Source organism: Adiantum capillus-veneris, chromosome 6 (genome assembly GCF_014529385.1).
Source record: "Adiantum capillus-veneris isolate H3 chromosome 6, ASM1452938v2, whole genome shotgun sequence".
Classification (NCBI taxonomy): Eukaryota; Viridiplantae; Streptophyta; class Polypodiopsida; order Polypodiales; family Pteridaceae; genus Adiantum; species Adiantum capillus-veneris.
The window spans coordinates 171,106,929-171,132,383 of record NC_140936.1 but is presented as its reverse complement, the minus strand read 5'-3'; positions in this window follow the sequence as shown (position 1 = coordinate 171,132,383).

Genomic DNA, 25,455 nt, shown 5'->3' with positions numbered 1-25,455 from the left:
ATTCCCATGGGAGAGTATATCCCTGTATTTGATCTTTACATTACCAAGGTCTATTAATGAGAATAGAAGAATACGGGCAATAGTAGACCGGCTCAGTAAACAAGGGAATTTCATACCTGTCAAAAGTTGTATTAAAGCCCAACATATGGCAACCCTCTTCATATAAAAGATCTTTAAGTATCATGGCTTACTAATATCCATAGTATTTAAGTAGAACTGATAGAGATCCAAGAATGACCAGTAATTTTTAAAAATGTCTCATAAGCTTTGAGAATCTGGATATTAAGTTAAACTTCTCCTCCGCCTATCACCTACAAATGGATAGCCAAAGTGAAATACAAAACACAACTATTATTGATGTACTCAAAGCCTATGTTATGGAATTAGATCAAAGTGATCAATGGGAAAAGTATTTACCCTTAGTGTAGTATGCATACAATAATACAGTCCATACTTCTATGGGAAAGGATCAATTCAAATTTATTGAAGGAAGACCAAAACCCCACTGATATTCAAGACAGTTGTGAAAAGTTCTTTGATGCAGATGAGTATTTTAGAGACCTTAAAGAATCTTTTAACAAGATTAAGGAACATATATCCCTCATAGTACAACAAAAGCAAAAGGCTACTACTGATAAGCATATAGAAGATCCTTGACCTTCAACGAGAATGATTCATGGGTATTACTTCAGTTTCCCCAAGCACACCTAAGCCATACAAAATCTAAGGGGAAATAAGGACTCCCAATAAGTAGTAACAAATATTAAGTTAAGCTATCAAAAAGATATTATGGCCCTTTTCATGTCCTTAAGACAATTAGTAAATTGGCTTATGAGTTAAAGCTACTTTAGCACTTGGCTCATTCATAAAGCCTTTCATGGGAGCCTTTAAAACCTTATACAGACAAGCCATCCAAAGACCAAGTAATTGAAGATTTACCTGAAATTGAAGGTCAAGAAAAACTCTTGCAGCTTGGGAGCATCTTGTGACATGTAAAAAAGGATTAACAAAGTGGTGAGCCTATTTAAAGGCATCTTATGAAATTTCAAACTAATTTTTTTGAAGATGTAAGGTGGATGCGAGGCATCTAGTTAAAGGATATGTTAAATCTTGTAAATGCTTACAATGACTCATGTCAAAGGTAAGAACCCAGTATGAACAACCATGTTTCCTAAAGAATTTTGTCTTGTTTTGACACTATGCTTTCTTTTTATGATAAGTTCTGCTCCCCTATGTTTTCAGTTATGATTGCTCCATGTACCTAGTTTTCCATTTTGAAGATTTTTGGTGAGTGTGGAAAGGGAATGCAAGAGAAGCCTCATGGGATTTTTTTGTGCATTCTCTCTCACTCTCTTATATGCCCAATGTGTTCAAGCAAGTATTATGTCTCTCTCTCTCTCTCTCACACACACACACACACACACACACACACACACACACACACACACACACACACACACACACACACAAGGGAGCTTAAGAGATGGTCTTCTTGCTCAAGCACTTGGCTATCGATGCAAATCCAAGTAAACAGATCCACACAGCTCTTCTTCTTTTTCTTCTCCACACAGATCCTCATGTTGTAAAGGATAAACCCACATATTTCTAGTGGAATCATCTATAAAAGTCGCAAAATAGATAGATTTTCCTAGTGAATGGGTCAACCTAGGACAAACAATGTTGCTATAAACAAGCTCCAAAGGCTATCAATGATTCCTATTTAATGGAGATGAGGTACTCGTAATTTCTTTACCATAGATGCAATGCTCACACATGGAAAAATGGAATAACTAAACACAGGTACGAACCAAAAACACACTAGTGTTTTCATTCCCTTTATTGCTCACATGGCTTGGATACTTATGCCACGACTCAATTTGGCTATGGATATACAATCCTCTTTTATACAAAAAAATAAAATCAAGTAAAGCATTCCATGATTTTGACCCTTGAGAATCACAAGATTTCCCTTCCTGATTGACCATGAACCATTTCCAAAGGTAGTTGTGTAACCCAAGTCTTGAATAAGTAGTAAGAATGACCCGGGCAAGCATAGTGGGCTTTCAATCGATCTTTACAACTTGCTAAAAGGATTCAAGAGCCGGGAGTTAGGACGTTGGGGCATTGTGTAGGTGGCAAGTGGCCTTGTTGAGTGTTATGCGGTGGTTTTGATGGTCGGAGGCTAATAATGTAATGGAATTGATATTTTAATGATATAGTTGTGAAATATTTGATATTTTGATGAAGCATTGCAATGTTGATTTGAATTGTGGAATATGATAACTTGTTGGGTGTTGTGTGAGCAGATCAGTGATTGGCACGTGCTGGAAAATAAGGCGATAGCAGTTATTCGGAATAAAACTGCCACCATTGGATTTTCTGTGGCAAGCCTTAGTATTTATGGTTTAGTTATAAGTTGAGATGTAGACAACTATTAATTGTTACATTGAGCTCTTTATGAGCCAGGACTATTTTATGCCCAAGTGTGAATTGGATGTAACTCATTTTTGAGCATGAACCTTTCTATAAATTAAATACGTGCAAGAGGGACATGCTCATTCTTGCACGGGGGGAGATTGCACCCAGTACTCGTGTCTGCTCTTTCTCCTCTTCTCTTATCTCTCGCCGTGCCGGCGTAGCACTCCACTTTAGAAGGTGCGCCTGTAGGCTTCTTTTCTCTCTCTGCCGCTCGATGTCTCTCTATCTGTTCGAGGACAGCGTTGCATATGCGCTATGGGTTTGTACCAGGTATATCGATTCGTGCTTTCATGGATTGCAACATGTTATTTACGTATTTTGCAGGGCAACCAAACCTTCCGTCTGTAGCAGTGGTATCAGAGCGTATATCAACGCTCCTGGTGTACACGAATCATGGCAACAAGAATCTCTATGCACAATTAACATGAAGATAAGTTTTCTCTTTTATGACTATCTCTAATTATATTTCACGAATCTTCTCTGCTTTGGGATAGTAAGAGATCTTTTTTTTTTCTATTATTGAAAGCCTTCATGCAAGTATCGAATGGTTCTTGTATAGAGGTTGAATAGAACCTATGTGTACTATTTGATTTGTCGACATAGGCTATTGTTAGAGTAGAAGATATGGTACTTAGCTGGAAGCACATATGTGTAAGAATCATATAATTTTCAATGTTGCACGAATAATCCCTAGATCTGTATAAATAATTGACTGAGTTTGAAGGAATAGAAGACGGAAGCAGAGAAGAAGAGCCGTTATCAAGGAATTTTAGTGCTCTAGGAACCATCTCACGAGTTGGAGAAGGCGAGTCAATCTGAACAATCTTCTCATTAACATCGCGGGAAACATCCCCCAAAAAAAAAAAAAAAAAGTATTAATAACGGATGTTTTTCTTTTCCAAACCATAAAGCATGCAAGATATGGGCTGTCGAGCAGGACTGCCAACAGCAAAAACAAAAAAAAAAGCCGATTTTTTCTTCTGTTTTATCGCCTCCTCTACCTCTCTGTCTCTATGTTGCGCCAGCCTCACAGTTCGCTAAGAGGTGCCACTCCACCTGCAGAGTAGGCAGCCGGCCCTGCTAGCCGTACACAACGCCGAAAACTACCCGACGTTCGGCCCTTTTAGCCCACAACCACCGCCCCGCAACCAGCCGACGGTTCAGCCTTTTACCCCCAGTTTTGTTGTGCTCTCAACCTCCCCTTTATCTGTGGCGGCTCTGCCTACCCAACAAACGGACGTCGCCGAGCCACTCTTTCTCTACCCCTCTCTCTCTATCTCTCTCCCAATCACCTGTCGATGACGCCGCCTACCAGAGCCGCACCATTCACTGGTTGCATGCCCAACAGTTCGACATGGCCGTTTGCAAACTGCACCAACCACCATGCAAACAATCTTTCGCTTTCTCTCTCTCTCTCTCTCTCACACACACACACACACACACATCCGTCAGCTTTTGACTCTCCAGTTCCAACTCCACCACAGTCGTCAATTGGCGGGGGAGGGTGCATGCATCGCCCACTACCTGCATGCTAGGCAATGAGTTGGTGAGGTTGACGCAATTTGGCGGCTGCAAACCCGTAGGGTCAGTGCGTCACAGTTAATGGGAGGATGAGGTTGGTGCCAGGCCCGCGTGCATGAACTGGACCTTTCTCTCAGCTCATCCGCCCACCATGCAGCACAAGATTTTTTTCGACCTACCTTTGAAAAAATTAATAAAAAAAAACCACAACAGAGAGTCTTTTTTTTTCCTGCACGCTCTCTCGCAGAGAGTTTTTTAACCGTATCTAAGAAAACATCCACACCAATATCATCGCTTCCTCTTTAACATATCAAGCGTACGGACCGCGTCGCGCTACCCAAGCAGACACACTCAGGACATGTCGATCCCTCTTGCAAAATAAGCCGCAAGATAGCTAGCACCATTTTTTCGCGTAGACTGAGCTTGTCGAAGCTATCAGACAAGGTGGTAATTCTCGTCGCCCTTCTTCAATTATATGCCTCCTCTGCTATGTCACATTCACAACCAATGACATGTTGATTGCGCACCGCTACATTATTAGCAACCTACTCGTCTCCATCGTTTCTATGTCAAAAACCTCGCAACTGCTCTGCACCATCGGGAGCTTCGCACTACCTGGCGTTGGGCTTATGAACTCTTTTACTCTATGCAATAGCATGGAATCAGGTTAGTCGAATTTATTCGCCGCAAACCTTCTACCCCGGCTAGGGATTTGCAGCAAATCAACGTAATTACCAACTTTCCCCATCATCATGGAGACAAACGGTGCCAGTGCCCCCTCCGACTGGACCAGTGATTCACCTCTACCGGCACCGACCTTGGAGCAACAAGTACTCTTACTGCAACAGGAATTAGACATTGCGAATCAACGCCTTGCTGAAAATGATCAGAAACGCGCACGCGAGGACGACAACAAAGATGAACGTATGATCAAAATTTTGAAGGCTGCGTTCGAAGCTCAAAAATCCAGCAAAGAGGCAAAGATAAGTCAAAAATCTTTCACGTTTTTCAAGTTTGATGGTCGCAAAATTAGTTAATTCAATTCGACGATTATTTTGCTGGCAAATCTTTCACTGAAAAAGATAAAATTAAATGTGCTACTAATCACCTTTCTGGTCAAGCTTCACTTTGGTGGAGCATGCTTCGCAAAACGGCAGAACGACCATCAACTTGGGATAGTTTTCAACAGCGTGTCAAAGATTCCTTCCTGCCCCCTCAGTTTGGTCTTGATGCTCGTCGTGCTTGGGCCAAATTTTCTTGGATGCAAGAAGACACCATTTCTCGTTACACTGACCGCTTTTGGGAACGTCTTCTACTCCTCCGTATGGTAGAAGAAGTGCCTGCAGAGTCTCTCCAACGCAAATATGAAGACGGTCTTCCCAATGGTATACAATCAAAACTCAATTCCCTTAAACCAACGTCTCTTTATGAAGCTATATCCTTGGCCTACGATGCTGAGAAAGAAATCAACTCTATCGTCCATGAAGTGCGCAACACGCGTAACCCCAATCGTCCTAATTTTCAACCTCCCAATCAGTGGGGTAACAACAATCGCAACCGCAATCGCAACGGTAATAATTTCAACAGGTATACTTCAAACCCTCGCACAAATAATTACACACAAAACCGTCCACCCCCCTTTCCCCGTAGTCACCAAAACACTCATCGCCCACAACACAACTCTGCCACTCCACCCACACACACTGCACCTCAAATTTCAAACACACATCCCAATCCCCCTGCACGCCATAATGGTGTTCGGTGCTTCAAATTCCGCCAATATGGCCATGTTGAAGCCAACTGCACCAACAATCGTCCACCCGGACCACGCCAACCCACAGCTCGCATACACAACATCCAAGATGAATCAGAACCCCGAAACGATGACATGGCTGATTGGACAGCGGGAACACCACCTCACCTACCAGGTAAGCCAATTTCAATTCATGCCTTGCTCCGTCAAACAGGAAAAATTCAAGATTCAAGCGTGTCTATTTTACACGATGATGGTAGTTCACACGATTTTATTTCTGAAAAATTGGTACGAAAATTGAATTTGACCACCACACCGTCTGCATACAAAGTTAAATGTGCTTTTCAAGGAACTAGGTATAATGGCACACGTGAAATTAAATCTCTCACAATTACCATTGGTGATTACACAGAACAGCGTGATTTTTTAATTGCACCATTGCAATCCACTGATCATCTGCCGAGATGATTACTTCTTCTCTTGGAAGTAAGAGGGAAGGAATACTCTTGTTCCTAAAAAATAAATTTTTGGCAAGGCACAGAGACTAGATAAACCTCTTAGTCCACCTCCTTCTGTTCAAACACCATCTTACGCTAGAATGCCAAGTCAAGGTAGGGCATCCCCTTCCACTCGAACTACTCGTCCTGAATTTGTTTATTAAAACCCCTACTCTACTCCCTCTACCTCTTCTAATCCAAGAGCTACTACTGACAAAGGAGAACGTCCTATGTACTCTAATGGATTTGTAGCCTCTAGGAAAACTTTCAAGGCCAAAGCATCCTCTTTCGATTATGCTTCTCATAACTACTATGAAGCCCTCATGCAATACATGTTGCATTCTCCCTAAACACTAGTTGTTATTCACCATGTTGTTCAAGCTCATGAATTTGCTCAAATGCAATCTTTCGATGACCCAATCATACCACTTGAAGTTCACATGAGACACACTAATACTGAGGGGGATACACAGATAGTTATAACTACTCCTCTTTTAATGACGAAGGGCTTTATTGTCCCACTCATTTACATAGCTTTAACACTACTCCTGTACTTGGACACTTAAATGTCTTGAGACACTAAAGTGTCTTGTTTTCCTACCAAAGCCTAAGTCCTACTTCTACTTGCCAGCTTGAGTCCTCAATGGAGAGGGTAAGCAATGTATCACTTTCTAAAACTTACAAATACATCCAAAACATATTTTTCTTTGTATGCAATGATATGCTTGAGATGGCCATCTCAAACACGCAGAAACTTTCATTATTTTATATATTCTCAAGTATTTTTTTTTGCATGTAAAAGTTGCAATTATCTATAGCACAATTGTGGAAAATTATGTCTCTTCATTTTTTCTTGAGCTTATGAAGTCAAATTTTTCAAATCATCAATCGCATTCTTACGGGGGTCCACTTGATGAGTATAGTTCTTGATCATGATAGCTTCTAAAATGCAAGGTTATATTTTTAAAAGAAGGTATATCAGACCACTGCATCCAATAGTGATTTGCTAGCAAAGTTTGAGCTGGGATGTGTGTATGAGAGGTGTCAATATGCTGGGAATTTCTTTGATGCTGATGAGTATAGTAGAGGCCTTAACACTCGAATGGTAACAGGACACGTACTTTTATGTCCTTGGACACTTTTGTGTTCTGTTAAGTGACCATTTTGCTTGAATTATTTGAAGAGTATGAAAATGAATTTCTAGGCACTATATATCCACAAAGTTGCCTTTTTAGCTGAAAAAAACTTGAGTGTGAAAAAACGGGGCCTGTTTTTGGCTTTTTTTTCAATTTTTTGCAACTTTACCACTCTAAATTTCATGTTTGTGAGGTTTAGATTTCTAGAGGATAAGCCTTCATAGTTCTCAACATGTTTTGATGCTTGTAGGGAGAGCTAAATGTTAAAATTGAAAGTTATGACCAACTTACAAGAATTGCATAATCCTGTTTTTTGGTCAAAATTAGCCCTTTTATGAATTTTTTGGTGGCTTTCTTGATGTCAAAATTCAATATTGATTTTGTAAGTGTAATGTATAACATAAAGCTAATCCATATCCTTTTGACATGCTCCATGGATCCTTTTGAATTCAAAGGTCCAAAGGAAACTAAGAAAACATGTATATAGTATCTGTATTGAGCGTGACTATAGAAACTTTGATGATAGGTCCGCAGAATGGCCAAAATGTAACTTTTTTGTACCTATTTTTTCACTACAAGAGGTTGTGTGCTCTTGTGACGTTGTTAGCGACGGAAATACACTGGGTTTTTATAACCCCCGACGTCGCTAAAACCGTCGCTATAAGCATCGCTATATAGAGACGCTCATAGCGACGCTCATAACGACGCTCATAGCGACGTTTACATAGAAGTCTATAGCGACGCTCATAGCGATGCTACAGAGCCATAAATAGCGACGGTTATAGCGACGCCCGAGAGAAATTTTTTTTGGTGACAGGGCATTGAATGCCTTGCCACCCATCAAGCATATTGTACTTGATTCACTTTTTAAAAAAAGTGCAAGGGTAGATAATAGACCCAAAATAGTCACCCACAAGACGCATTGTTTGCAAAATTGACAAGGGTAAAATTGACAATTGTACACATCATAGGCAAAATGAATTGATTGGCAAATGTAATAATGACAATTGTACATCATAGGCATAAAGAATTGATTGGCAAAATGAACTGCGGTGACAAATGTAATAATATACATGGTTCAAAAAGACGTATAAAATCCGTCTCATGATACATAAGCTATGAGAAACCCTAAACTAATGCTATCTAGCTACGGCTAAACTGACGTCATCTAGTCAGACGTCTCATCGCGTCCAAGCGGCGTATCTGTCGGATTCTGTAAAAAAAGACAATAAGACAGCTTTCAGTAAGTATAAACATATAACGACATTTATAAAACAATACAAAAAATAGAAAAGAGTAAACCCTAATACTAACCATGCCGCCGCGAGAACTGAGAATGTCCATCAGGGCATTTAAGCCCTTCCTGCCTGCGTACTCGCGCTCGTACGGTGTGGGATCACGTCCTGTCATCGACCACTGTCAAAACATACAAAGATTTCATTATGTTAGAATTAAAAAACTCATAAACCCTAAACTATCGAACATAAAGAGCAATGCGAAAACACTTACAAAATCGGCCTCAAATAATGCCCATCCACCGCTCCCCAAGTGGTGCGAGCTCCCTGCCTCTACTCGCCCTGTGGCTGCATCCTTTTGTTGCTTCCACTTGTCGGGATTCTCGCGCGCTGCTTTCTTTGCATTCTTCCAATCTTCTTTGGCCAGCCAATCTGGCCTGTTCCACCCATGCTTGATTGCTTTTTGCACTTCGGAACGCTTGTGTTTGCAGTATTCGCGCATTCGAATCTTCATCAGGTCTTCATTGAAGCGCTGATCCCGTGTTGGAACGGGAAACTCATCATGAAGTATGCTGATGACTCTGTTTTTTAAATCACTTGGTACTTCACTCCATTTGTTTAGTATGTAGTGTCTAAACAGCTAAGAGCAAAGACCACGCATGCGCGAGATCACCTTCTTGCCGTCATCATCCATGATGATGCTGCCGCTGAAGTCGACGGAGTAAGGCAAGCCCTCTGGCCGGTGACGTGTGAACCTGGGTGTCCCGACAGGGGTCTCTAGCAGCGTGTCGATGGGGGTACGGATGTCAGGTGTCTCCACCGGCGTCTGGGCCCCGAAGCGAGGAGTGTCGAGTGGGGTGGCTCCTGGCGGAGTAGGTAGAGGTGTGTAGCTGCTAGGAACAGTCAGTCGCGCAAAACCTGGCGTAGATGGCGATGCTGTGGCTGGTGTGGGGGCGGGCAAAGAAGGGGAGGGTAAAGAGCCTCGTCGAACACGAGGCGGTGTGGAGGCATCGGCGGCGGAATCCCCACAACAACCGCCACCGCCACCACTAGAGCGCCGGTGTCTAGACGAGTGTGAATCTCGTCTCGTCGACGCCGAAGCTTCGGAGGGCGCCGAATGCTCCGAAAGAGAGGGAGATGCGGATGGAGTAGGAACGCGCGATGATGCGCCAGAGCGATGACGCTCCACGTACCACTGTCTCTGCTGCGGTGACAAAGAAGAAAGAAACTCCTCATCATCCATACCTGCATTAAACACACGAATATTTAAACTTAATATTGAATGAATAGAGTAGACAATGACGCAAAGACCATTAAATACAATGACGTAATGACGCATATAAATACAATGACGCAATGAATTGAGTGATAGAAGAGGCAAGTCAAAAACTCAGAATTTTCAATCAAAAGATGTGAGCGCGAGTAGAAAAGAGCGTTATACACCATGGAAGGTACTTAGAGAGCCAGAGCTTTTACAACACGGAGCAAAGTTGTTCAAATACAATATTTGTGGCTTTAAGAGATCTCTCTCTCATCCTTGCATAACTCAGCATAACTTCCTATATCTATATAGAGATCTCCGTTTAAACACATATCCTCTGTTTCATTTTGTAGCTCCTCTGCATGCACCCCATATAGAGTAGTAGCATCTTGATGCTCGTCTGGCACCACCGCAGCGGCTTCTGATTGAGCATCTTCTCTGATCTCCTCCATTGATGCCGTTGTGATTGGCACATGGTAGCCTTCATACATCCTTGCACTACGAGGGGCTACCTCTATGACGTACCACCAGTTTGATGTAGACTTTGTAGGATGAAATATTACCTGCCAGAGCCACATAACTTACATGAGAGCTTTCAAGCACATAACTTGTAAAAGGGGGATGTTAACTATTTACATACTTACTTGTTCACAATGCTCGGCTAGTACGAAAGTGTCTCTTAGGTCAGTCCATTTCTTAGTAGAATCCACCTCAAGAAAACCAGACTCTCCTCTACGCACAGTAGAGTTGCGACCCTCCATGATTATCTTGAACCATTGCACGTCGAACAAGTCGACAAAAAATCCTCTGTAATCGATCCTCAAAATCTCTTGTAGCGTGCCGAAGTAAGTGAGTTCCGCCACCACAGGATCTGCATCAGAGGAACGTCGTCGACTAGACTGTTCAAATTTTGCCATGATTCCACAATCTTGAGTAAAACGCTTTTTGTCGATCCGTTCCACCCTAAAATGTCGACCTTTACACCATGCTGCTGTGTATGACTTATACTACAACGAACTAAGATTATGAGTGGCCATTCAAACGTTTAGAAATAAAGTCACTAGCTAGTCGTACATTGCATACTTACCTTGGTCGTGCAACCCCGAGAGTACTCCCACTCTTCCTCAGTCACTTTGTCACCGCATTGTTGTGCGCTTTTCAATTGGTTGTGCAACCATCTTAAGCTCATGAATGTTGGTAGGCTCTCCAAAACCGTCGGATAGTGCATCAGTGGTCGTCTTCCCCGTCTCCACTCGATTTGTACCCTTTGTCGCTCTTGCTTTGCATCCTCATATTGTGAAATCCAGTTTTGCATCACCGGATTGTGAAGCATGCAAAATCGGTTGTTTTTAGCCTCTAGATCTTCCGTCATCTTCTTCTCAACACCGAGATTGCACATGACAATCCCAGATATGCGCTCATCATCTATGGTTCGCCATAGCGTGTCCCGGGCTTTATCAAATCCGTCTAGCCACTCTCCAATGTACACTAGGGACTCTGATACCAACCAACCTTCAGCCATGGTACCCTCCGGACGTGCCTTTTGACGCACATATCCCTTAAGCGTTTTCATGAAACGTTCTAAGAAGAACATCCATTTGGAATGAACTGTGCCAGCTATTTCCACCTCATCAACTATGTGAACAAGAAGATGCACCTGAATGGTTAGCATGGTAGTAGGAAAATGTTTCTCAAACATGCACACAAGCTCCGCAGCATTTAGTTTGGCGAATGGTATGGAGTCTACGTTGATCTCCTTTTGTGAGATCCATTGCACCAGCTTTGCAAGCTTGTAGATTGTGTTACGGATGTCGAGAGACAAACATCCCTCAATGGCAACCGGTAAAATAAACTGTAAAGTATGTGAAGCAATGATATTAAGGTCCACATTTTATGCAATGATATTAAAGTCCACTATGAACGTACTTGACACATTTTATGCCAATCGTGTGACTTCAAACCGGTAAGCTTTCCTTCTTTAGTAAAACACGTTCGGAGCGAGTGCATTACGCCAGTGGGGGTCCGCAAAGATCGAATCGTCTCTTTTACTTTGCGTTCTTGGGCTCCTGTGAAAATCCATGGTGCTTTAGGGAGTTTTATCGATCCATCAGACGCTGTTTGCGGCGAATATTTCTCCATACGATCCACATTTCTAAGGTCAACTCTGGCTCCCAAAGTATCTTTCTTGCCGGTCAGATGGTCCCATAGTAGATTACCCACATTCTTGAATATGTGCATTGGATCAAGCAAGTGATTGATCATGAGTCGGGGCCAGTATGGTAACTCGTACCATAGAGATAGTCTCTTCATCCCTGGAGGCAATCCGTCATCACACATCTCCTTCTGCTCTAACCATGCTTGTGCAGACATCCTTGGTGGCTATCTTCCCAAAAAGCCATCGCATAACACATGATTCTCTGGAAGATACGCTTGATGACCTTCGTAGATTTGCTTCTTCAGTGAGGGCGCCCTACGTGCATTCAGTCTAGGTCTACATGTGACACATGCTCTGTATCCGCTTGTTTGAAGCCCTGCATGTATACACATGATAATAGATCAATTATGGGAAAAAACAAGATTTACAGTGTCTGAGTGAGGAGTGTCAATAGATCACCTGAGCATTCTGTTAGCCCGGGATAGTCATGCATGGTCCACATTAGAATGCCTCTGATCAAAGCATTCCGTCGTCCTGTGTGTCGGCTCATATCCACCACCTCTATGCCAATCCACAATTGTTGTAGCTCTTCCAATAGTGGACGAAGATACACATCCATATTCTCCACTTTATATCGCCCTGGCACAATCAAGCTTAGCCATAGGTGCCCCTTCTTCGTAGTCAACCACGGGGGAATGTTGTAGTTGACGATGACAACAGGCCATACACTGTAAGATGTTGATCTTTGACCAAATGGATTTACACCATCCATAGCCAGGCCTAAGCGCAAATTTCGAGCTTCCCTGGAAAAATCCGACCATGTTCCATCTATATGTTTCCAGGCTGCGCAATCTGCAGGAATTCGTAGCACACCATCCGAAGATTTATTCTCCTCATGCCATGATGCTAGGGCGGCCATGGACTTACATTCGAAGAAATGCTTGATGCGAGGAAGCAGAGGAAAATGTCGCAAAACCTTTTGCGGAATTTTTGTCCCGTGGAGATCTACTTGATATCTTTCGGAATCACATTTCGGACACTTCTCCATGTCTATGTATTCCCCTCTGAAAAGAATGCAGTCATTAGGACAAGCGTGGATAGAATTGTAATCCATCCCCAAGTTTCGTAAAATCTTTCTTGCTTCATCTCGGGAATCTGGCATCACATTGTCAGCTGGTAGTATGTGCTCTTTAAGCAATCTACACAACATAAAAATACGATACAGTCGTGTAAAAATCTATCAGATCATTATACATTTAGAGTTTTATTAAAGTAAACTAATTGTAATAGATCACCTGAAAAGCGCTGTGACGCTAGTGTCACTCCATCCAAACTTTGCTTGCATGTTGAGAAGAACCAGGAGTGCTTTCAATCTAGACATACGTGCTCCATTATACAATGGTGTATCGGCTTCACTTTTCATATCATCATAGATAAGCCTTTCTGAATCCATGATCGTCTCGATCATTTCATCAATCTCGGGCTCAAACATTGCCTCGTTGGGAATGTGCTCTGCATGATCATCCCCCGAGCTGTCAGAGGCTACATCTTGTGGCCTCACATATGCTGCTTGACCAAAGCGCTTGCGAACACGTCTATTGGGTTGCAAGATTGCTGCTTGTTGGCCAGCGTCAGAGTCCGACGAGTTATAATTGGCAACCACTCGATCTATAATAGATGGATCGAGCTCGCCAAATTCGCGAACGTGCTGCAAAGAAACACGTCTTGTCCGTCGCACAGCATGCTTGCATTGATTACAAGGACATAAGACCCTCGTTGAGAGATAGGTGTTTCGGTTGGACGGTCCCACATCCTCGTCACTACTCATAATGAGGATAAAAATCTTATAACCTGGACAACAAATTTAATATTCTATTGGCATTCTTCGTCTTATCTCTCTCTCTCTCTCTCTCTCTCTCTCTCTCTCTCTCTCTCTCTCTACCTCACATTCTCTAGTCATGTCCAATCCCCGCACACCTCGGTCTAGAGGTGCACGGAGATCAGAACCACCGGGTTATAATCTCGTCTTTATTGGTCAATACCTATATTTGTGGGTACAAGAAATCTACAGACCCACGTCTACATGATACTGCATGTAGTGGACAAAACCCCTTTGCCTCTTCTCTAGTTGTAGCACTTCACAGCATCTTAACATCTTTTCACAGTAGATCTTTTCACTGTTCGTCTAACTCTAAACCCTAAACCGTAAGTAATTATTGCGTGGACTCGATCTAACGTAAATAAGCGTAAATCTAACTAAAAATAAACCTTAATCTAATTTAACGTAAGTCTACATCTAACCTAATCTTTAACGTCTTTGGGGATAGTTTCCTACGACGTTAAAACTCTCTTCTTCTTGTGTGTGTGTGTGTGTGTGGGTAAACCTAAATAAACCTAAATAGACCTAAGTTTAATCTAATATAACATACATCTAAATCTAATGTAAATTATGTTATATTAAAAACAAAGAACTAAACTAACAGGGATTATAAGAACCTTAAAACTGATTTAACACATAATTTTTCACATAACTCGGCAAGAGTTGGCATTCTCATCACTAAAGATGTGAGAGTTAACTTCCGGCGGTGACGCTGCCTCATCTCCATTCACATCTGACGACAGCAATTGGCCCTTTGGACTGTTCTTGCTCTTGTTACTAACTTTGAAGTTGCTGTTGAATGACTAGAGGTTGTCTAGATGTTCATTGTCGGGGATGTAGTGACTCTTGCCGCCCTGAAGATCCACCTTCTTCCCTATCTTCTGAAGACATTTCACCAGTACTTTTGGATCGACGGAGCCCACCATGAGTGAAGGTAGCAATACCCTATATTCCATTGAGGGCTTTCTTCACCCGCTTCATGCAGGCATCGCAGTCTATGGAGACCTAAATCTAATCTAATATAACGTAAATCTAAATCTAGCGTAAATAAACGTAAATCTAACTAAAAATAAACCTAAATCTAATCTAATTTAACTTAAATAAACCTAAATCTAATTTAACGTAAGTCTACATCTAACCTAATCTTTAACGTCTTTTAGGATAGTTTCCTACGACGTTATAACTCTCTTCTTCTTGTGTGTGTGCGCGTGTGTGGATATGTGTGCCAATAAAAAGAGATAAATGGTATAACCTTTCTATCACCCATGCCAAGTATGATAGATTGGTTATGCCATTTCCCTCTTGAATAATAGGTCTTGAGTTCAACTCCTCGTCGGCTAGATCTTTAGGTCTTTTAATTTTAATTAGTTTCCTACGACGTTAAATTAGTTTCTCTCTCTTTCTCTCTCAATGTGTGTGCGTTTTTTTTGTTTATACATGTTTTCTCTCTCTTTTCCTCTCTCAATGTGTGCGTTTTTTGTTTATGCATGTTCTCTCTCTCTTTTCCTCTCTCAATGTGTGCGTTTTTTGTTTATGCATGCTCTCTCTCTCTTTTCCTCTCTCAATGTGTGTGTGCATTCTTTGTTTATGTATGTGTGTGTGCGTTTTTGTTTATGTTTGTACTCTTTCTCTCTCTCTCTCTCTCTCTCTCTCTCTCTCTCTCTCTCTCTCAAAAACACTATGTGTGTGTGTGTGTGTGAGAGAGAGAGAGAGGGAGAGAGAAAGAGGGGAAGGGAACATGAGAGTGAGGAGAGGGAAGGAGCATACCTGGCTCTCCTTCCTCTCCTCCTGTGTGTGTGTGTGGAGAAGAAAGAGAGAGAGAGAGAGAGAGAGAGAGAGAGGAAGAGCGTTACCTGCTCCTTGCTTGAGGGCGCCGAAAAACTCAGATCTGAGATCTGAGTTTTTGGGCGCTCTCTGTTATTTTTTTAGCCCAGCCGGCGTCGCTATGAGCGATGCTATGAGCGTCGCAAATTTACTTGTAAATTTGCGACGCCCATAGCGACGCTCATAGAGACGCCAGGAATTTCTTTTTTTAGCGTCGCTAATATGAATAGCCTCTTGTAGTTTTTTTTCCCAAAAAAAAAATACTGAGGTAAAACCAACCATATGTTTTGATCACCAACCCATTGAAGTTAACGGGGCATTTTATCTCATGTCCTACAAAAATCTCCACTCTTATTTATATGCAATCAACCGTAAGAAATTGTTGTTTTGGGCAAAATGCATTGGTCCATCAACTTGGAGGCTTGTAGTGACCAAGGGATGAGAAATCTTATAAGTTTCTCAATTTTTCCATATGTAGTAGTCCTTGAACTATAAGCTCATGAAAGAATTTTTCAAAATGAGTGGATCAACTATGGTTTTGGAATTTTTTTCCAAAACCTTGAAAGGACACTTTTATGTCCTGTTAGGTTACCATTCTAGTGTTAAAGAATCTTTTAACAAGAATAAGGAAGCTATATCCCTCATAGTAGAACAAAAGCAAAAGGCTACTGTTGATAAGCATATAAGATCCTTGACATTCAAAGAGATAGAATGATTGGGTATTACTTCAGTTTCCCAAAGCACACCTAAGCCATGCAACAGGAAAGGGGAACCAAGGACTCCCAATGAGTAATAAACAATATCAAGTTAAGCTATCAAAAAGATATTATGGACCATTTCATGTCCTTAAGCCAATTACTAAATTCGCTTATCAGTTAAAGCTACTTAGCACTTGGCTCATTCATAAAAACCTTTCATGGGAGCCTTTAAAACCTTATAAGTACAAAGACACCCAAAGACCGAGTAATTGAAGATTCACCTAAATTTGAAGGTCAAGAAGAGATCTTGCAGCTTGAGAGCATTTTATGACATGTAAATAGGGTGTAACAAAGTTGTAAGGTTATCTTATTAAATTTCAATAATATCTTTTTGAAGAGAAAAGGTGGATCTAGTTAAAGGATATTTTAAACTTTGTAAATGCTTACAATGACTCATGTCAAAGGTAAGAACCAAGTACGAACAAGCAATGTGTTTCCTAAAGAATTTTGTCTTGTTTTGACTCTATGATTTCTTTTTAATGTTGATAAGTTTTTTCTAATTGTATGCATACAATTAATAATATTTGGGGCAGACACGTTTCTCTCAAAAACCTAATAGACTTTGCCAATGCACTATGGAAGATGATTAGTGGGGCTTGATTCATTACATGCTTGCAGTAGCTTAGACGCTTAAGAATCAAGGGGATTTAGCCATTCTCGTTTGGAAGATGTAAGGGCTAAGTAAAGACAAGATTGCGACACCTACATCTCTCAAACACTAAGGAAGGATGTTGATGGGTAAAAAGGGATCATCTACCCAAATTAAAAGGACTAGCTATGTCTTTATTTTCCCTACTCCATAGTCGAGGATGACTATGATTTCAAGCGACAGGTAATGTCAAGAAAAGTAATCTCTAACCTTCTAAAATTGTTTCCATCTTAAGTTTTCCACTTAAGTGCAGGGGATATAAAAGAGAACAAGTGAAGTTGATTAAAGTGCGTATAGACTCAATTCGCTTAAAGGCTTGGGGCCAAATGAAATAACCAATGAAGAAGATAAGAATTGGTTAGCATGGGATGCATGCTGCATGCCTGGCCTCTCTCTCACTCAGTATCTTTCTAAGTATCAAGAAATCATATTAAAACTAGAAGGTCTACATAAATTCCAAAAGATATGGCTTTCAATAGGGGCCTTGACAAAGACTGTTGTCTTCATGTCAAGACACAACATCGAAAAACTTTGAAAGAAGTTATCGCTCATGCCCAAACATATGATGATGACCAAGAGAGGAAGGAAAATGTTCCCTACTCTAGGAATAATTTTGCTAAGAGCAATTTGGCAAAGAGCCAATGGCAAGGTAGATATCCCACACGTTACAAGAGGAACAAGAGACAATCTACCTCTCCACGCCCTCAAGAGGCTATGAAGCCTAAGAAATCACGAGATTCTCCACGTGGGTCTCTTAGCACTACCAATTTTGAGCGTGCAAAGAAACACAATTTGTGTTTCAAATATCTTTCAAACCAGCATAGCAAGAAGGATTGTCCTCTTTTGCAAGACAAAGAAAAGGCCATGCACACGGTGCAATGCCTCACATTAGATTCATCTCCTAAACATTGTGTTTGTAGAGGTTCTTCATATGGATAAAAAGCACAAGTGTTGTGTGCCTATTTCAATATGCAGCCATCTTGGCCCCCATGAGTTTATTCACATGCATGGGACTATTAATGGACAACGTGTTCGTATTTTAGTGGATGATGGTGCAACTCATAACTTCCTGAACTATAAGCAAGAAATTGAAGCTTACACAGACTCCATACTCCCACAAGTATGTGGTACAAGAGATGTGTGGAAATGATAAAGAAGTATGGGACATGGTAGTTCAAGGGGTTTATGGAATTGGAGTTGATCTCTTGAGATAGCTGATTCCAGTGTTAGAAGATTTCAGCTACTGGTGATGTATTAGTTCAGAGAGTAGAGTGGACAGAGGAACAGAAACTGAACTGGAATTTATATACTGGAATAAGAACCAGACTATGTACTGAGAATAATATTGAGATTCAGATTCAAAGTACTGAATACAGAGTAAGTGTAACTGGAATATACTACTATGATTGGAATTATAGATGAAAGATTACAATGAGTATGATGTGGCTTACAAACAGAAAGATAGAGTACAACCGACAACAACTGCCAATGATTGACAACTCAAGTACAAATGCCGCCAAAATGCTAACCCGACTATGCTCACGATTATGCTAACCCGATTACAATGTAATGGGCCGTCTTCATAAGAGAGCGTTCCCACTTAGGATCACTAGTTCTGGCCAGCTTGTGACAATGCGAAGCAGTATGGATCCATCCTTCTGGAAGAGGCTGATTGGTTTTGAGCTTTAAAAAGAATCTCAACCATCTCTCTATACTGTGGTGCTAGGCCCGCCTTAGCTACAATATCCTTTTTAGGAACTTTAGAGGACTCAACAGTAAGTTGCAGCAACTGATTGGTGATCTTGGTCAGGCCCGTGATCTGAATCTTCCACTGACTCATACACATCCAGATCCTTTGCATCTCTTCTTTGAACAGTGTTTGCCAAGTTTTCCATTTCACAGTCGACCGCTCATACCAATTATGGAGCTCATCAATAATCTTGAAGTATGTAAGGCGATCGACTGGTTCTGGATGTTGAGGGTAAAGTGTTGAAAAAAATCTTGGTAGTTATGTCTCTTGCTGGGAAAGCATACAAGAGAACTGGAGAATCAGGCACGAATTCTAAAAAATTGAGAACAACCTGGTTCTCTTGCTGCATCATTTTTCTAGCTTTCCTCACTAGCTGATATAGTTTGCGGAGAGCAGTTGCGTATTCTCCAACTGACATTCTAGTCTGAGGTCCTTTAATAGTGGCTTTCTGATGTTCAAGAATGGCCCGCACTCTTTGATCCAAGACTCCTCTGGCAATTTTCATCTGCTCCAAAACCTCTTTGAACTGTTCCCTAACATCCTTCATACATTTGTAGGTTGGTTTGTTTCCCAGCAGCAGTTCCAATTCAAGAGCGAGAGAGCGGCAATCTGCAGTAGACTGTCTTTGCAAATGTGGGTTGCTCACACTCTCTTCAGCAGTGATTATCCATTCAGGGACCCATTCCAGTAGCTCGACTGTCCTGGGATGCGTAGGTAAACGGCAAGTTTCTTGATTATGAAAATCCACTGATTTCCAGTGCTCCACCATTTCCCTGGACCCGACATACATTCTTCGAAGGCCTTCCAGATCAGATATGAGATCATCATCCTCCAGATATTGTCTAGTTATGAGAGCCTACTAATGTCTCAATCGTCTGCTAAGGGTGATAAACTATAAGGAATGTTGCTGATCAGCTGCTGGTCCCTCATCCTTAGCTTTTCTTTTCCCTTTAGCCTCCTTATTGAGCTGGGACTGATTTGCTGGCTGATTCCCATTGTGACTGGGTTGTGGTTCTTCTGACTACTGATTGCCCAAATTCTGCCCTTCATTCTATTTTACAAAATTAGATTTAATGGATGAATTCTTTTTGTGTTACTGCTTCTCTCCAAGTCTTATAAATTCTAGCCCTTTGCTATGGATTCTAGCCCTTTGCTAACAATTATAAAGAGAAAAGGGCTCTCAATTCTAATTATATTGAGCAACGTGCAACTGTTGCAGAATAAATATTAAAGGAATTACAAGATTATCCATCCCAGCATAACTCTAGTTACTTTCTCCTTTTGCACGGCCAAATCTGACTCACTTACTCATGGTGTATAGTGATGTATTCTCAAGTGATTTACCGCTAGGTTTACCCCCTACACATGATATGCAGAATGGCATAGATGTCCTGCCGGGCACTACACCGGTGAGTAGTTTGATCAACTCCATGGGGCAAGATACTAGACAAAGATAGATCTTCATTCAGGATACCACCAAGTGTATATCCTTTTGAAAGATATCTCTAAAACTACCTTTAGCTAGAACACGGTTCGGCCATTTTGAATTTTTGGTTATGCATTTTCCTTTAACCAATTCTCCAGCTACATTCATGACACTCGTGAATAGTGTCTTATGTCCCTATCTTGCAAAATTTGTTGTGGTTTTCTTTGATGACATTATCATTTAAAATAATACTAAAGATGAACACATAGAACACTAATGGGGGACACTAATCACTAGGTTCCCATCCTAGCAATCGTTGACCCACTTAAGCTGGTTGTGGTAGAGATTGGTGCTAGTGATAAAGCAATTGCTACGGTACTTCTCTAGGAGGGAAGACCTATAGCCTTTGAAAGTAAAAAGTTGGATAGAGCTCAAAAGAATTATTATCTCTATGAGAGGGAGCTCTATGCCATAGTTCATGCTTTACAAAAGTGGTGACACTATTTATATGGTGCCAAGTTTGAAGTAGTTTTTGACCATGAGAGTATAAAATGGTTTACTACTCGAACAGACTTGAAGGGTCGCAAACCTAAATGGGCGAAGATTCTTCAAGGTTATCATTGTAAGCTATGATATTGCAAGGGGCAATATAATGTAGTAGCGGATGCACTAAGTCAGATGTCTCAAATTAATTCACTTGCTTTCACGGAAATAAAGAGTGAATTTTTGGAGTCATTGCGTGGCAAGTGTGCACAAGATCAATCATGTGCTAAAGTGCGGATCCCTTACACTCACATGTTTCTGCACGGCGAGATAAAAAGTCCAACACCCACAACTCCACCCCTACTCAGGACGATTTTAATCAATGGAAGAGTTTTTCCATTAATGATGGCTACTTACTCCACAAGGGTAGAGTATGCGTGCCAAAGGGCTCAAACGCTAGGTGCCAAATATTATTTGAGTGTCACGATAGTCCAAGTGCTGGTGATCCAGGTATTCATAAGATGTATACCGTAGTTTGACGGCAATTTTATTGGCCAAGCTTACATTATGATGTTCAAGAGTACGTACTAAACTGCCAACAGTGCAAGTTAATAAGTCACAACACCTCAAGGTAGGTGGCCTTTTACATCATTAGAGATTACACAAGGTAAGTGGGTGAGTATCTCGATGGATTTTGTAGTAGGACTACCTAATACAAATCGTGGCCATGATGCCATATGTGTAATTGTAGACCTTCTAACAACGATGTGTCAATTCATTCCTACTAAGACTATGGTTAAGACACTGGAACTAGCATCACTATTTATAGAGTATATATATAGACTCTATGGTCTTCCAGCTAGTATCATTAGTGACAAAGAACAAAAGTTTGATAATCACTTCTGGAGAGCTATATTCCATTAGTTGAAAACTACACTTAATCTTAGTATGAGTGATCATCCCAAAACAGATGGTCAAATCAAAAGGGTTAATCAAGTGCTAGAGGTTATGCTACGAGCGTACATTAGTAATAAGAAACCAATTGGAAAGACTACTTGCCTATATTGAAGTTTGCTTATAATAGTTCAAAGTGTGTGACTACAGGGGTTAGTCTATTTATGCTTTTATATGGTTTTCAACCTAGATCACCCGTTACGGTGGGGTTGGCTACGGAGAAGATACAACAAGCAAAGGAGAGAAGATACAACAAGCGAAGGATTTTCTTCAAGACCATTTTGATATGCTTCCATTTCCTTGACAAAATGTTAAGAAAGCTCAAGATTGATATAAGAAGTTTGTAGATGACCATCTCCATCTTACTACTTTCCAAGAGGGAGACAAGGTTTTCCTCAAGGTTCCGGAATGTGGGGCTGGGGGGGTAATGTAGGGGTGTGGGGGCAAGGCCATTGGCACACGGTATTACTCTCGTCCTTTCATCCAAGTTTCAAACTTTCTATACCGCTCTCGAAACTTGACCATCTCTCTCTGGTTGGTCGACTAAGAGTGATATTTTACTAAGTTAGCAATAACAACAAAAAATCATTAACTAAACTCTTTATTTTCACCGATTTATGTCGTAAGTGATCTAATCTGATACAATTATCCTTCTAAGCTGCTTTGCCTCCCGAGCTATAGTGCGTGGAGTTTGTTTGGCCCAAGCTTCGCGTTGTTGTCTGTAGGATGAGCCTGTTGTAGTCTTATAGCTCTTTTTGCATTGCCCACTCCGCATCTACCATGTTACCATCGCGATAGCTCTTGTCTCGATCTCTAACTTGGTTGGCCGTTGCGTGTCGTACATTGGATTTCTTGTTTTTCAAAAATAATTTTATGTAGCCCTCCAACCAGTCTAGTGAAAAAAGTTGATCGAGGGCATTTAGACTCCCAGTGATTAATCAACAATATTAAGTTAAGCTATCAAAATTAATGACATTATGGTCCATTTCATGTCCTTACACCAATTAGTGAATTGAATTATCAATTACACTTACTTAGCACTTGGCTCATTCATAAACCCTTTCAAGGGAGCCTTTAAAACCTTATAGATTAACCTCTCGTTGAAAAACCTTAGCACAATCCTTTGGATGTCCAATAAAATTGATCCCAAAACTTGCTAAATTTAGACTCACTTTGGTAAGATTTATTTTTACCCTAAGGCTTTCGAATCTTCATACTTAGATTCTAATGAGTAAATTTGACAACCTAAAATTTACATAGTTAATTTCTATTTTTAGAATCCTATAATTGCTATAATAAACTCCCTTGACTTGTATCTTTGATCACGATTGCTCAGGATAGATATATCCTTTCTTGATCTATGCTCTTTCATAGACTTCTTTCATTTGGCCCCAAGCCTTTGAGCGAATTGAGTCTATACGCACTTTAATCAACTTCACTTGTTCTCTTTTAAAGGTTAGAGATTACTTTTCATGACATTACCTCTCTCTTAAAGTCATAGTCATCCTCGACTATGGAGTAGGGAAAATAAAGGCATAGCTAGTCCTTTTTATTTAGGTAGATGATCCCTTCTTACCCATCAACGTCCTTCCTTAGTGTTTGAAAGACTTAGTTGTTGCAAGCATGTCTTTACTTAGCCCTTACATCTTCCAAACTAGAATGGGTAAATCCACTTGATGCTTAAGAGTCTAAGCTACTGCAAGCATGTAATGTATCGAGCCCCACTAATCGTCTTCCATAGTGGATTGGCAAAGTCTATTGGGTTCTTGAGAGAAATGTGTCTGCCCCAAGAATGATTAATTGTATGCATACAATTAGAAAAAACTTATCAACATTAAAAAGAAATCATAGAGTCAAAACAAGAAAAAATTCTTTAGGGAACACATTGCTTGTTCCTACTTTGTTCTTACGTTTGACATGAGTCATTGTAATCATTTACAAAGTTTAAAATATCCTTTAGCTGGATGCCTCCCGTATTCCACCTTTTATCTTCAAAAAGATAATATTGAAATTTAATAAGATAACCTTACCACTTTGTTAAACCCTTTTTACATGTCATAGAATGCTCTCAAGCTGCAAGATCTCTTCTTGACCTTCAAATTAAAGTGAATCTCGGTCTTAGGGTGGCTTGTCCTTATAAGGTTTTAAAGGCTCCCATGAAAGGCTTTATGAATGCGATAAGTGCTAAGTAGCTTTAACTGATAAGCCAATTTACCAATTGCGCCATAATATATTTTTGATAGCTTAACTAAATATTGTTGATTACTCATTGGGAGTCCTTGTTTCCCCTTGCATGTTGCATGGCTTAGGTGTGCTTTGGTAAATTGAAGTAATACCCAATCATTCTCTTTGAAGGTCAAGGATCTTCTATGCTTATTAGCCTCCGACCATCAAAACCATCGCATAATACTCGACAAGGCCACTTGCCACATACACAGTGCCCCAAGGAACCCGGCATTTTTACCAAGGGAGTGAGCTCCATCTCTCTCTCTCTCCATGCTGCCTAATGGAAGGGCTCATTACCCTTTATATATGTAGTCAAATCATGGAAGTCACCCTTCATGTTGGTTTAAAAAGAATACCATGTGGAGTTGCCTCAAGCAAAGCTCTCTTGGAGTTGAAAAGTTTTCTTCTAAAAACCTTTTTTTACCTTACCACTTTCCAACGTCCTAACTCCCGGCTCTTGAATCCTTTTAGCAAGCTATAAAGCTCGATTGAAATCCCACTATGCTTGCGAAGGTCATTCTCACTACTAATTCAAGACTTGGGTTACATAACCACCTTTGTAAATGGTTCATGGTCAATCAGGAAGGGAAATCTTGTGATTCTCAAGGGTCAAAATCATGGAATGCTTTACTTGATTTTTATTTTTTGTGTAAAAGAGGATTGTATATTCATAGCCGAACTGAATTGTGGCATAAGTAACCAAGGCATGTGAGCCAAAATGGAATGAAAACACTAGCATGTTTTGAGTATGTACCTGTGTTTAGTTATTCCATTTTTCCATGTGTGAGCATTGCATCTATGGTAAAGAAATTAGGAGTACCTCATCTCCATTAAATAGGAATCATTGATAGCCTTTGGAGCTTGTTTATAGCAACATTTTTTGTCCTAGGTTGACCCATTCACTAGGAGAAGCTATCTACTTTGTGACTTTGGTAGATGATTCCACTAGAAAGATGTGGGGTTATCCTTTGCAACATGAGGATCACATCTTCTCTATTTTCTAGAAAATCTTAGTATATATCTATAATAATAGAGAGGAAGAAATAGAGGAAGAGCTGTGCGGATCTATTTCATTCGATTTGCATCGATAGACAAGTGCTTGAGCAAGAAGACCATCTCTTAAGCTCCCTTGTTTGTGTGTGTGTGTGTGTGTGTGTGTGTGTGTGTGTGTGTGAGAGAGAGAGAGAGAGAGAGAGAGAATACTTGCTTGAAAACATTGGGCATATAAAAGAGTCAGAGAATGAGAGAGAATGCACAAAAAAATCCCACTTTTGCTTCTCCTTCGTTCCCTTTCCACACTCACCAAAAATCTTCACAATGGAAAACTAGGTACGTGGAGCAATCATAACTAAAAACTTAGGGCCGCAAAACTTATCATAGAAAGAAAGCATAGTGTCAAAACAAGAAAAATTTCTTTAGGAAACATGGTTGTTCATACTTGGTTCTTACCTTTGACATCAGTCATTGTAA